Below are 12,762 nucleotides of genomic sequence, written 5' to 3'. Positions count from 1 at the left end.
AATTGTCATTTTCCTACAAATGAATAAAACTCTGAAAACTGCATGTTACAGTTGCCTTGTCTGCAAGACAACACAGATAAAATGTATGACAACTGAAGATAGTTTGCTATCTGGATGCATAAACTGTGTGTGTGTGTGTGTGTGTGTGTGTGTGTGTGTGTGTGTTGGCTGTAAAGCCAACCTGCTTAAACATTTAAAACAAGAACTACTACTACAACAACAAGTAACATCAGAAATTCTTTGGGCAGAACAGTCAGTTTACTCAGGCCGCTGCCTGGCTCGGCGTCCTCCTTCTCTGTCCCCAGCAAGATGGAGCCACCTTCGAATCCACTGCTCAATATCCTGGTCTGTAGCTGTGGCTGTCAATGGATTTCTTCTTACTGCATCTAAAATGAGACACAAGAAAGTTATTATCAATTTTGCATAAACGTAAGTTTTAACATTTAATATATACGTACAGTGAAGTAAATACATACTGCATATTACCTTAGTAATACCACCATGGGGCCACACACACACACACACACAAGTCAAAGATTACACCTTAACTGGTTCTTAGTGTGGTAAGAATCAGTTAAGCTGTAACTAGCAGAAGGTTTCGCGAAACAGAGGAGCCTTCAGCAAGTGAGTAGACAGCAGTGATTTACAAGAAATGAATGTTTGCGAAGGAAAAAAAGAGCCAGCACAACTTTATGAGAGCTAAAAAGTGGATCCATGAAAAGAGAAAACAATTTAGAAATGGAGATACTGTCGTCCTCTCCCGTTTTAGTCGGGGAGGGGATTGCGAGTTCTCGGAGCAGGAGCTGCTGTAAAGAAAATCAACCTCAGACAATCTGGTCTGATGAAAGACTGATTTAGGGGGAGGTTAGAGTAGAGAGTTACTTTATTGATTCCAAACTGGGAAATTCGGTTCCCAGGTTCCCAGTCAACACAGTCATGTGGGGTCCACATTCAGTTTGCATGGGTTACATGGGCTTCAATTGGACAGTGGACTTCTTAAGTTTATTATGAATCAATTTTATTGCTTAAATTCATATCATGGAGATTTTTTATAGAGCAAACTCCTGGGAAAGCTGGGGTTCATCAGCTTAAATGTTTGATTTTTTACATGTCTGTATATGCAGATGTGTGTGCACTTACTCTTGTCATCTTCTGATGTAAAACTTTGTCCGCTGGTCAATGTTGCGCACAGGAAAATAATACGTTTAGAGGGGAAAAAAACACAGGTTGAACAAGATTAAAACAATTTAAAAAAAAGGAAAAATAGAGCTCACTGACAATCGCTTCATGTATATCTCCAATCTACCATATTACAATTCAAAAATTACCTCCGCCAGCAGAGGTAAAGTAATCGTTGGGGTTTCTTTGTCCATTTGTCTGTCCATCCGCCCGCCCTTTAAAAGTAAAGGAATACTTTCATTATACACTTACATATGGCACATTTCTGCCTACTGTACTATTATTTTTGTATTACTATACTCAAAACACCGTCACACCAGTTTTCCCACCGTCTGGCCCACTGTAATACAAAATGTGGGATGAATCACAGTTGCTTTGTTCTACATCCACTAGGGGTGAATCAGATATTAAAGTACTGTGGTGGTGGTGGAGTCTTCTCTCTAACCTTTAGGGGAAAGAATGCCATTTTGTCCAATAACTTGATTTAATCCATCAAAGTACCAAAAGTGCAAATAACTAGAAATGAGAAACTCTTTAAAAACTTCCAGCACATACTAGAGTGTCAGGACAGAGACATTTTATTCAAAAACTGTTTTTTTTTTTTTTTTTTAATTGACCCACCCGCCACCCATACCCGCCCGCCCCAGCCCCTCCCAAATCCCGCACCCCAACACCCCACCCGTCCATCCCCCACCCATATCCCACCCCCAGGGGGGCAGACGGCCCCAAGCAGCCAGGAAGCCAGACACAGGGGCAGAGCGCCCCACCGAAGGGACAGCAACCAGCCCATCACCGGACAGGCCGCCACCAGAGGCTGGCCAAGAGTGTTTGAAACGAGAGAACAAACGTTACGCATGCTGCTTCATCAGACTCGCTCCTGAATGTCCACAGGTGTCTGCTTAAATAATCAGCGACACCTATACTGGGGTGTAGTTATATATTTTTACAGTATTCACTCTCTTTTTTGAGTTGTAGAAGTTGGTACAGCCTTGTGTATTTTGCATTATAGTTATCTCATTATTTTAATGGGTCTAACAAGTATTACGTACAGTTATATGTATTTTGCATTTATAGTCTACCAAATCATTGTAGTGGGTCTTAACAAGTACCTAAACTAATTTCTTTTTTCTCTTTTATCTAAACTTCTCTCACTCTACCTCCAAAGAAGAGTTGTGATTGCTGCCTGTGTCTAATTAGTTGACCTGATTGATGTCCCCTTCTCCTCCTCCCAGTGTAGGTGTCTCAGATTATTTAAGCAGACGCCTGTGGACAACCTGGAGTGAATCTGATGAAGCAACTGCGCCTTGTTCTCCCGGGTTTAAAACTTCTTGAATAAAATGTGTGTGTGCTGACACTCTAGTGGATGCTGGAAGCTGTTTAAATTTTCACTGTCACATTTCTATAAGTTTAAAAAAGGCTTCATGATTCATTTTTTATCCAATCAAGATTTGAATCGTCATTTATATTGACTTCTTTTTTTTTTGTCTCACGGTACATTGTTCCGTTCTTAGACATTAGTGGCCTTACATTGTAGGATTGAGGGTGACAGCTTCTTTGCAGTGGCCATTTCTGGAGGTCTAGGTAAAGTAGATGCTCCCGACGTCTCATCTTCACTATCCGCATCATCTTGAATGTGACACCTCTTCCTGCATTAGAAAATAAATAGGAGAGACAGAATTGTGCAAGGCTGTAACTTGACTCACTTCATCTTTTCCCATTGTGACTCCATTGTTCCTTCAACTTACATTGTTCTCCGTTTGTGTCTCTGTGGCTGGTTTCTCAATCAGTCAAATCCGTGAATCTTTCAGGCTCTGGCAGTTTGACCCTCGCTTCCTCATAAGTAGCTGTGAATTGAGTGAACATTAAAAAAAAAAAATTAGATGCAAAATACAGAGTGCAAATTATGACTTACTCCATACCTTTGCCTAATAAAACGCGTACTTTGTACGGAATCCAACGTGTTCCAGGTTGTTCCTGTGATCTTACTGCTTTTACAACATCATCCCATTTGTATGGTGGCCATAGACAGGTGTTTTTTTTAAACCAATTTGCTGGAACAACTTCCATTTCATTTGTGGAAGCTAATATGACAATGTGAAACATTTCCTTAAAACAAAAAGAACATGAACAGGTTAATAATTTCATTAAAAAGTTATATTTCAACATAAAACATTCAATTTGTAGAATACTGCATTGTTATTGTACTTACCACATTGATGTAAAGGAGTCAGTGAAAACCTAAGGATATGAAAGACTACATTGAAAACTAACAATAAAACAAATAAAGAACTCTTACAAACAAAACATTTTATTTAACTATGTAGAAAGGAAGACTAAAAACCAAGTGCATTACTCAATGCCAATGTTGGAGAATCAACCGGAAGTTCCGGCCGAAACTCCGAAAATAATCGGTTTCCAAACGTTTGCTCAAATTCAAAGCAAATTCAAATTCAAACTCTCCACGGAACAAATGCCTGAATTAGACCACGTAAGTTGGGAAAGTTTGGAGCAGTTTAATCGAACAATCTAGCCGGCCGCTATTAAATGAATGGGTTTAGCAACATGAGCTAACAGCTTGACGCCACCACCCCCCCCCCCCCCCCCCCTCCAAAAACGGGCTTTACAGAAACTTTTCAATACTCATGTGTGTCATCTCAGCTTACTCCTGAAAGAGTTTGATCAAGCCTATTTAAAGATAAGTTGGTGTTTTCCTCTAAAATTGCCAATGAAAAGTGCTAGCATTATGTCAGCTAACAGCTAACCACAAAAACGCAATTTGATTAATCTTCAAACGTGTGCTACTAGACGTATATGTATTGTAGTGTGATTTTTATTTTTATTTTTTTAATGTCACTGTGCAATTACCCACCAAATAGTCGGACACGCAGAGCTGACCACCGAGCAGTTCCTCCAGCGAAAGACGAATACAGCCCAGTCCGCCGATAAGCAGTTTTCCCAGCAGGGGTAATGAGATGACTTGGCGCGCAGGAAGAATGAGCGGGAAGAAGAGAGGGATGCTGGGAAATGTAGTGAGGAGGGGTACTTCATTCACACACTGTCGACCGCTAACGGACTACATTTCCCAGATTCCATCTCTGCAGCGCTGTGATAGAATGTTGTGTTAGTGAGCCTGATGAGCCCCTGGATAAACAAGACGTTCCCTCACGTTATTTTAGTGAGAGACGCAATGATATTTTTTTTCCTTTTTTTTTTTTTTTTTTTACAACTTTATTAACAGGTACAAACATTAAAGGCATAACACTTATCCAAAGTTGGGAACCAGTAGGATGTAAAACATCACCCCCACCCCCCCCCCCCAAAAAAAAAAAAAAACATCCCACAAAGACAATAAGAGGGCCTTAATCCAATAGTACAAATGAGTTCAATAAAGTAAACACTTTCTGAGCCTTTTCAGTCTTTACCAAGTGCAAGGACTTTTTAAATAACTCTAAATTGTTTTTGAAACCAATGATCCGGGGTCTACTTTTCAAATACTTGCATTTATGAATGTAAAATTTGCAAAGAACTATTACATTGTTCACCAGGAAATCTGCATTGTTCTTCTTTAACTGGACTCCACCTTAAACAAATGGCGGTAACAAAAGGAGGTAATTTGTTTATAGATGTCAACTTTGAAAAGACAGCCATAAATCCAAAAAATATATATGTTCTACAGTCTCAATGTTGCATTCACAGGAAACACAAGAGTTATTCTCCTAACTGAAGCTTAAGTGTAAAAAAGTGTTAGAGGGGTAAATGCCATTCAAAAATTAAAATATAATCTTTGTGTTGATCTGGAAAAAGTAGAAAATGTGTCCTACTCCTTTTAGTTTCCGCAACTGAAACTAAACTAACTATCATCACTCAAGATGTAATTCCTTTATAGCCAACAGGGATGGCAACGAGTAATTAGAGCACATAAACTTATTTGAAAATTGTTAACCACCCAAACATGTTCCTTTCACAGAAAGCGGTCTCAAAACAAAAACATTTGCATGTAGCAGTAGTTGTTTTATCATTGATGTAAAAAGAGCTGTAGTGGCCTTTAACACCTTATTGGACAGTTGAGGCTACCACATGCTGTGGTGGATAATTTTATTAAATAGATATATTTAGAGAGAAAAAGATTAAAATCCATCGTATACCCACAGCTTTCAATACACACTGAGATATGTTTATATGAGTTATATATTGCTCAAAAAATAAAGGAAACACTAAAACACACACAATGTAAAATATATAAAGTATGTATATATAACATTTAGATACAAGGAAAAATAATAGTTTGACATGCTAAAAGGGCAAAAACTGTTATTTTATGCTGTAATTTTTTTTCTATTAATGCACTTGCAAAAAATTGAGTATTGATTGAGTTGGGATTGAGTATAACAATAAGTAGAATACGGTGACTATGGTGGGCCAGACTTGGCCCACGCAAGGTTCGCCGCAACCAACAAGGGGAGCACTGGACATCTGGGCCGGGCTTGGCCCATGCAACGCTCGCCAAACCCCACGTCGAGCCCGGCGTGGGATGTTTGGGCCAGGCTCGGCCCATGCAAGGTTTGCCACAACCAACATAAAGACCGGCGCGGGACATGCGGGCCAGGCTTGGCCCACACAAGATTTGCCGCAACTCACGGCAGGCACGGCGCAGAATGTCTGGGCCAAGCTTGGCCCATGCAATGTTTGCCGCAACCCACGTCAAGCCCGGCGCGGGACGTCTGGGCCGAGCCTGGCCCACTCAACACTTGCCAGTGCCGTAACGGAGCCGTAAGAGCCAAAAGTGGCCCACATTAGGCCCAAATGTGTCTGCTATCTGGGGTCTATCTCTCTGTAAACAGGGAAAATACAACTTTTTCTGAATTGTGGATATGTGCAATATTGCTGATGCACTGTGGGGTTTTTTTTTCCCCCAAAATGAAAATTAATATTTAGAGTGCAGTCTCAGCTTTATTCCTCTAAATTATACAAAAATGGAATTGTATGATCATCAGTGCATCTTATAGCACAGCTTGATTGTATTTTAAATTTCCACCTCCTTTTACAAACAGCATCCTTGGAAACATTTACAGTGAGTTTAAATGAATAATATCTGCTCCTATAGAACCCTGTGTCCCTGTTGTGCCATCGGCCTGTATCTCCAATGGAATCTTTTCTCTCCACAACCCTGCAAATCTCATGCTGACCCGGCTGAGGTTCTCTAAAGAAAAGCTGCTTTCAGCACAGCATGTAAATCTAAATTACAGTTTCTCACCAACAAACTCATAAAATGCCAGAGAAGTCTAAGTAACTACTATTTACTTCTCGGTTTTTGTGTTACACTTGTGGATCAAAATATAGTGCTTGTACAAAGTGGATTCAGACTGAGTTTGGACTTTAGTGAATAGTCAGCATTTTGTTTGCAAGGAACCTGCCAGTGCTGGAAAAACATTGTGTAGAGAAATATTTCACTTTTTTTCTTTTTTTTTTTTTGCATAGAATGATAGATTTTTTTTGGATTGTTTTGCTAAGTCACCCTGCTTTAAAAACTCAGGCATACACAGGGAGAAGCATTGTGGAATTGTTTTGTTTTTTTTTTTTATTTTATTTTATAACAGTAAGGCATTTTCTCCAGGGATTTACTTGGGGCCTGTTGGGAGGACAGAGGGAAAATGAAAAATGCAAATTTCAGGTTTATACAGGTTTTTGTCATTCAAGCAAAATGTATAAATAACATCAACATTGTGAGTTGGATGATAGGAGCAGGAATAACAGAGGTCAGGGACATACTGCTTATACATCTGTCTGACTTTGCTTTTCTTTTCACATGCAATGCAAAGATGGGTGGATTTCTTGGACCACCATTTTAAAAGGTGACTGAAATGAATGAGTTGCAGCTCATCGCTCTCTGGTTAACACTGAATTTGCATTAAAATTTCCATTTTTCATTTGGATTTGACTCATTTCTCCTGTGGATTATGGGTGCTGCTGTGATCTTCTTTTTCATCACTTGAAGTTTGAAGTATTTGCTCTATCGCGATTCCAACTATGGTTGTTCTTTGTTGTTCTGTCAAAGACCCTGTGCTTAATTGTTAAGATTAAAGCGCTTTCTAATTAAATCGAGAGCTCCATTTCAGGGAGGCGTTTTTGATTATTTGTAGATGCCTGCATAATTCACGGCCTTCAAAAGGAAATTGGTTCGCAGTAACAGTGTACTTGAAGGGGTGTGAACATGACGTTACATATCCTACAATGTGACTTCTGCGCATGCATTCAGTGCAATGTTGTTGCTAAAATGATATATGCGCCATCCTTTTCCAAGCAACAGCTCTGCATTTAAATGGCGTATCCAATGCTGAGGGCTCTATCTCATGCCCAGGGAAAGAAAAAAAAACCACACTGAGAGCAGTGCGAGTGTCTTTGCTGGTTCAAGACAAACTCTGTCATTTTTCTCATCCGGTGTTTCCACTGTTTAAACAGCCAGTGCAGTTTGCTGAATCTGTTTACGCAAGTTTCTGTCGGTTTGGAAAAGTGTGTTCAGATTGAATTGCTGACCAACTAAACCCAGCTTTTAAGATTTAATGCATTTCATTGTTTTTTGTCGAGTGGATGAGTAATTGGCTTTATGAAAACAAACCTTTTACAAAAGTATGCAGTCCATGTTATCGTCCCCATTGGGATTTTCCATTTGAACATGTGTAACAGTAGAAACACCACCCAGGTCATCACCAAGGTTTAATTTCACCAAGAGCTAATGTTGTCTCCTTCAGACCCTTTGGGTTCATTAAATACTCCCAGATTGTATCGCTGTGTTCCCACAGGACGTCTCTGTGCATCTGAATGTGTTTGCACTATGCATTGTATTTGCATTTATCTTTATGCTGAGTCGAGTAAAAATGAAAAGATGTTTTCTTTGCAGAAAGTCATTTATTGTCCTGAATGTCAAGTCAAGCATCCTAAAAAGAAAATATATACAATACATTTCCTTCAGGATGCTTTGATCATGTGCTTTTGGTCACTAGGAACAGAGAAATTCCTTCATGAGTGTGACAGATCTGTTATTGTGTCATGTCATTTTAATACTTTGTCAATGTGTCTGACCTAATTTTTTTACAACCACTTTTAATTATCTCTATATAAGCAAAAACACAATATTTGAAGGAGACAAACAGCCACAATGTTCAACACAGATATTAAGTCTGTTCGGCTCCATACTGAAGGTAGGGACATGGTGAAATAAAGTTGGATCTACTATAAATTGTGGTTGAATATGCATCTTCTTTATAGTCAACCTCCAAGTTGGAGAGGAAAAATAACATGTTTTTCTTGGATGTTTGTGGCTCATTAGACTTAAGCCTAGGGACAGTAATCTATGAGATTACAAATAAGTGGGCCCTACTGCTGGAAGGCAGGATCTGTGCATTTTTGCGTGGGGAGAGGGAATTTGGCAGGCTGCTGTCAAGCCAGTGGATCAAAGTCCTTTTCCCACTGCAGTGGCTCATCACAACAACAGAGAGGGAGATAGAGGGAGAGAAAGAGACGGAGCCAGAGAAACCCACAGCAAGTGAAAGAGGAAGGGAGACGGAGATAAAGAAAGACAGAGATCTTGGAGGAAGACAGCTTACGCCACTCATGGTTGGCTTACAGTGCACACTTGCTTCACATTTTAGATCCAAAGCTCATACTGAGCGAAGCTCAATAAAGCACTCAAGTCAGCAGGGGAGACTAGATGTGCTGTCAGTGTCAGTACATCTAAATGGATTGTGACAGTGACACATGAGCATGTACAGAAGCAATGTCTCCATGCAAAATGTGAAAAAGGATGTCAACATTTGAAAATCTTATGTTTGGGAAAAAAAAAAAAAACAAAAAACTAGTACCAAACTTTTAAGATCCATCCCTGCAAAGGAACTTATCGTAGAGCAATACTGCTTCTTCACACTTGCTGTGGGTGTTTGATTGTATGTTGGGGGCTTGGCATGGGGAATTTCAGACTCTGTAAAAGATGCTGTCATTTAACATGAGAAATCCACATGCACTGCGTCATATTTGATGTCTTCATCTTCACACCTTCAATCAAAGGAAATACGCATGTAACTCATAAATCGCCTGTCGTGCAGCAGCAGTCACTGCACTCCCGTGAATCTACTTTCCCACATCTTGCACCAAGGAAAGCATACAAGCATAAAATGCTCTCTTTGGCTACAGGCATTTCCATTTGACTTGATATCTGTGGACATTAGAATATTGCCACTGCCAGAGAAGGGAAACAGATTTATGCAGACAAAACAGAACTTCAATTAAACCAGGCTCTGGGATTACTACACTACTACTGAGGTGCCCTTGAGCAAACTATTTTATCCCCTATTCCTCCAAGGGAGCTGCACTGTGGTCAACTACAATCCTGGGGAAATGGCAGCGAGAAGCCTGCTGGGGATGATTATTCAGCTACAATGCCCTTAATCAAAGGGAGTGAAATGTGTTGGATCAAAAAAAAAAAAAAAAAAAAGTCAGACGAAAGGCTTTGGTAATAATACAACAGAAAGCGGTGTCCTTTTAGCAACAGATCACACATGTTTAAACAGTCCTCACACACCTGCTGTATGTTTGCATGTTCAATTCAGAAGCAATATCTGCAGTGCCTGTCACAGCGCCGGAGCTCGCTCTCTCTCTGCTACTCGCTCTGTCTCTTTCTCCCTCTTTCTCTCTCTCTCTCTCTCTCTCTGTTTCTCTGTCTCTTGTGGCATTCATTATTAATCAGAGAACGTTCTTTTTGGTTTCATGATCGCTTTGATAATCAAGGTTGCTGATAGGAGAGCACACATTTAAAATTGATAGTTTGAGCATGGACTACTCAAGGGACAAAAGTGTTAATTAATTAAGCACTAAGGTGAACGCAAAGCACAAGGGTTGTGCTTAGAATGGTGAACCCCTCTGAGATTTTACAGGAGTCCTACTTGGTTGCATCAGTCGTGAGTTTGCACCAATAGAATATGCATTGGTCTATTTTTTGAGTGTTTATTTAGTAATTAATCTCAACAAGAATTGTTGACCTGATAAAGATCCACTTTGGAATGAAATGTTGTCAGTTACATTTTTCTTCATGCAAACTATGTATGCAGGCATTTGACACAGCTGTTTAAACTTTGTGCATTTGCTAAATCCAAATATCCTCAGGAATTAAGTTGCTTGGAAATAAACAGTGTGCGTTTGAGTGTTTAAGACTCATTTCCAAGCTCTAAAATGGGTCTTTTTGAATGAAATAGGATATTAATGTACAATTTTAGCATTGAACGCTTCCAATACTGTAATGCAATATGCTAAGTGATTTTTATACACTAATATGATTATTTCTGCTGTTTGTACTTAGTGTGTTTGTTATTTTTACTGTAGTTGAAGAGCTACAGAGCTGCTGTCTCTGTGTTCAGTCAGACATTGGACTAACCCTCACATCCCTGACAGCAGCTAATGTGCGAGAGCAGCACTATATTACTAAAGCACAAAGTTCTATTAAGACCAAACGAGCATCCACACCATGAAAACATTAAAACTGGTCGAGAAATACTTTTAAATGGATGCAGCAGAAGTTAACATGAATGCATTTTAAAAGAATGTGCTTAAGGTGTCGATAAATCAGAAGGCGAACAGATTATACCTCATAAAATGTGACTCCATTCCCCGTGCTAACGACTTTTCCAGTCTATGCTAGCATCACATGGCAAATTACATACATGCAGCTAATGGAATGTCACTACAGATGAAAAATCGCTTTGTGGGTGTTTCGCCCAGGAGACTACAGTTAGAGCCATTATGGACAATGATGATGTAGCAGGGATGGTATGGGGAGTGCTATTACCCCCGGTAATGCACAGCTAAGCTGATGCATTCTCTGAACAGTCATAGAGATGCTTGTGGGAACAAATAAAGTGGTATTGGTCCATATTTATGTCGGAGTCAGAAGAAGTCAATTTGCCTGACAAAACCTGCTCTGTGGTGCAGTTTTCTGCATCAGAAAAAATGGCGGAGAAGTCAGGACGGCATTTTTCAAGGTAAAAGGATGGAGTGTGTTTAAGCTTAAGATAGTATGATGATAAAACGTTGCATGACGTCGTAAAAAAACTGCTTGTTCTTTCACCCACGCGTCAGAGACAGACCTCTACACCTCTTCAAGATTAGACTTCTTAAGGCAGCAGAATGTCCTTGGTCAAGCTGAATGCCAACCAATGCACAAATTCAAGCAGACTGCAAAATCAGGTGAAGGCAGAACGGTGTAGCATATGTCCTCATGACTCCAGGGAGGATTGCCAGTCCACTGAAAGATGAGATTAAGAAGGCGTAGGAGTACAACCTATGGAAAATTGCAGCAGGATTCTATATCATGCATTGAATATGTGCAGCCACAACAAAGCTGAATGGAGCTGTGTGTACAAAATGTCATATTTTGTTATCAGTGGAACGCCGCTTTATGAGGCAGAATAGTGTAGGTGTTTTTCTGATTACACTTGCTAAGTAAGGTTTGTGTGTTTGTCTTAGGCATTTGACTTTTTAAAGTGCTGTATCTCGACAGCTCCCGGACTTTCATATCCATATTTCCTATTTTATAGGACACAATCTAGAGGATGTGCTTTGTGATGGGACCACAATAACAAACTAAACAGAGAGAGGAAGTTCAGAATGCACATATTGTGGGTGCGTTAAGAAGCAGCAGCCCTAAATTGTTCTAAAAATGGCGTGTGGTGTTGTATGTCCAGGAATGCCTTAAAAGTGCAATGTATCACACACCATGGATGGATGTTTCTTTACTGTCCCACAGTGAGGAAGGTTTCATTGTCACCAATCGAATATTAGCACAAGAAAAGAATGTGAACAATTAGTATGTAAAACAAAATCAGACATTTACCGTGATTTAGTATCGGTTCTCCCGAAGTTAAAGTGCATGGTGTGAATTGTCCCCGTTTTGGGGCATGTGGCGAAATGGGAGGTGTTACCGGGAACAGTGCTGGTTGTACAACTAACTACACAATTTGTTAGTCTGTTGATAAGCAGGATGCACCACTGACTTACTACACCACTGAGGTGTGAAGGTCTCCAAACTCAATACTTTATTTTTGTTTACAGGTTGCAAACAGCTCTTTTTGGGAGCAGAAGCACTGTCGTCGTGAGCCAAATAAAACAGAGGAAAGAGAAAGCTGTGCTGAAGATGCACTTTTCAAAGATTTGTTTGTAGAGTAGGATGAAAAGAATAAAATATATATATCGGTTTCTTACTTAAATGTTCAGGGAAACGGGGAAAACATGTCAGTGTCCCTGCTCTCCAAATTGTTTGTGCTAAGTGATGAAAGATAAGTAGTACACCACGTATGCATGCGTTTCAATATTAAAGGATGGCAAAGTCTGGCTGGTTTTTCCTGATTCTCTCTTGAAACATTGCAATGTTTTCCCCCTTTTTCTCCATGGGAGAACAAATGTAAATTCACGAACTGTAAAAACACTCATTTCTCATTTAATAAAAACAAACAAACAAAAAAAAAAACTACCAAACTCAGTTGTCCAGTCACTCATTCTCCTGATTCATGTGTGGATCATTGGAAATGAAAAGCAGCT

General features: G+C 39.8%; 1 long non-coding RNA gene across 1 annotated transcript; it reads right to left on the bottom strand.

Moving 5' to 3' along the window:
- Positions 1–235: 235 nt before the first annotated feature.
- LOC115389320 (uncharacterized) lies at positions 236–1,370 on the bottom strand. Its single transcript, XR_003931569.1, has 3 exons — positions 1,329–1,370; positions 1,141–1,172; positions 236–386 (listed from the first exon to the last, which is right to left on the bottom strand). It is a non-coding gene; the product is annotated as an uncharacterized LOC115389320 (long non-coding RNA).
- Between the last annotated feature and the right edge of the window lie 11,392 nt (positions 1,371–12,762).

This window comes from Salarias fasciatus, chromosome 5 (assembly GCF_902148845.1).
Source record: "Salarias fasciatus chromosome 5, fSalaFa1.1, whole genome shotgun sequence".
Classification (NCBI taxonomy): domain Eukaryota; kingdom Metazoa; phylum Chordata; class Actinopteri; order Blenniiformes; family Blenniidae; genus Salarias; species Salarias fasciatus.
The sequence above is the reverse complement of the archived record's forward strand: the minus strand, read 5'-3'. Positions and strand labels throughout refer to the sequence as shown.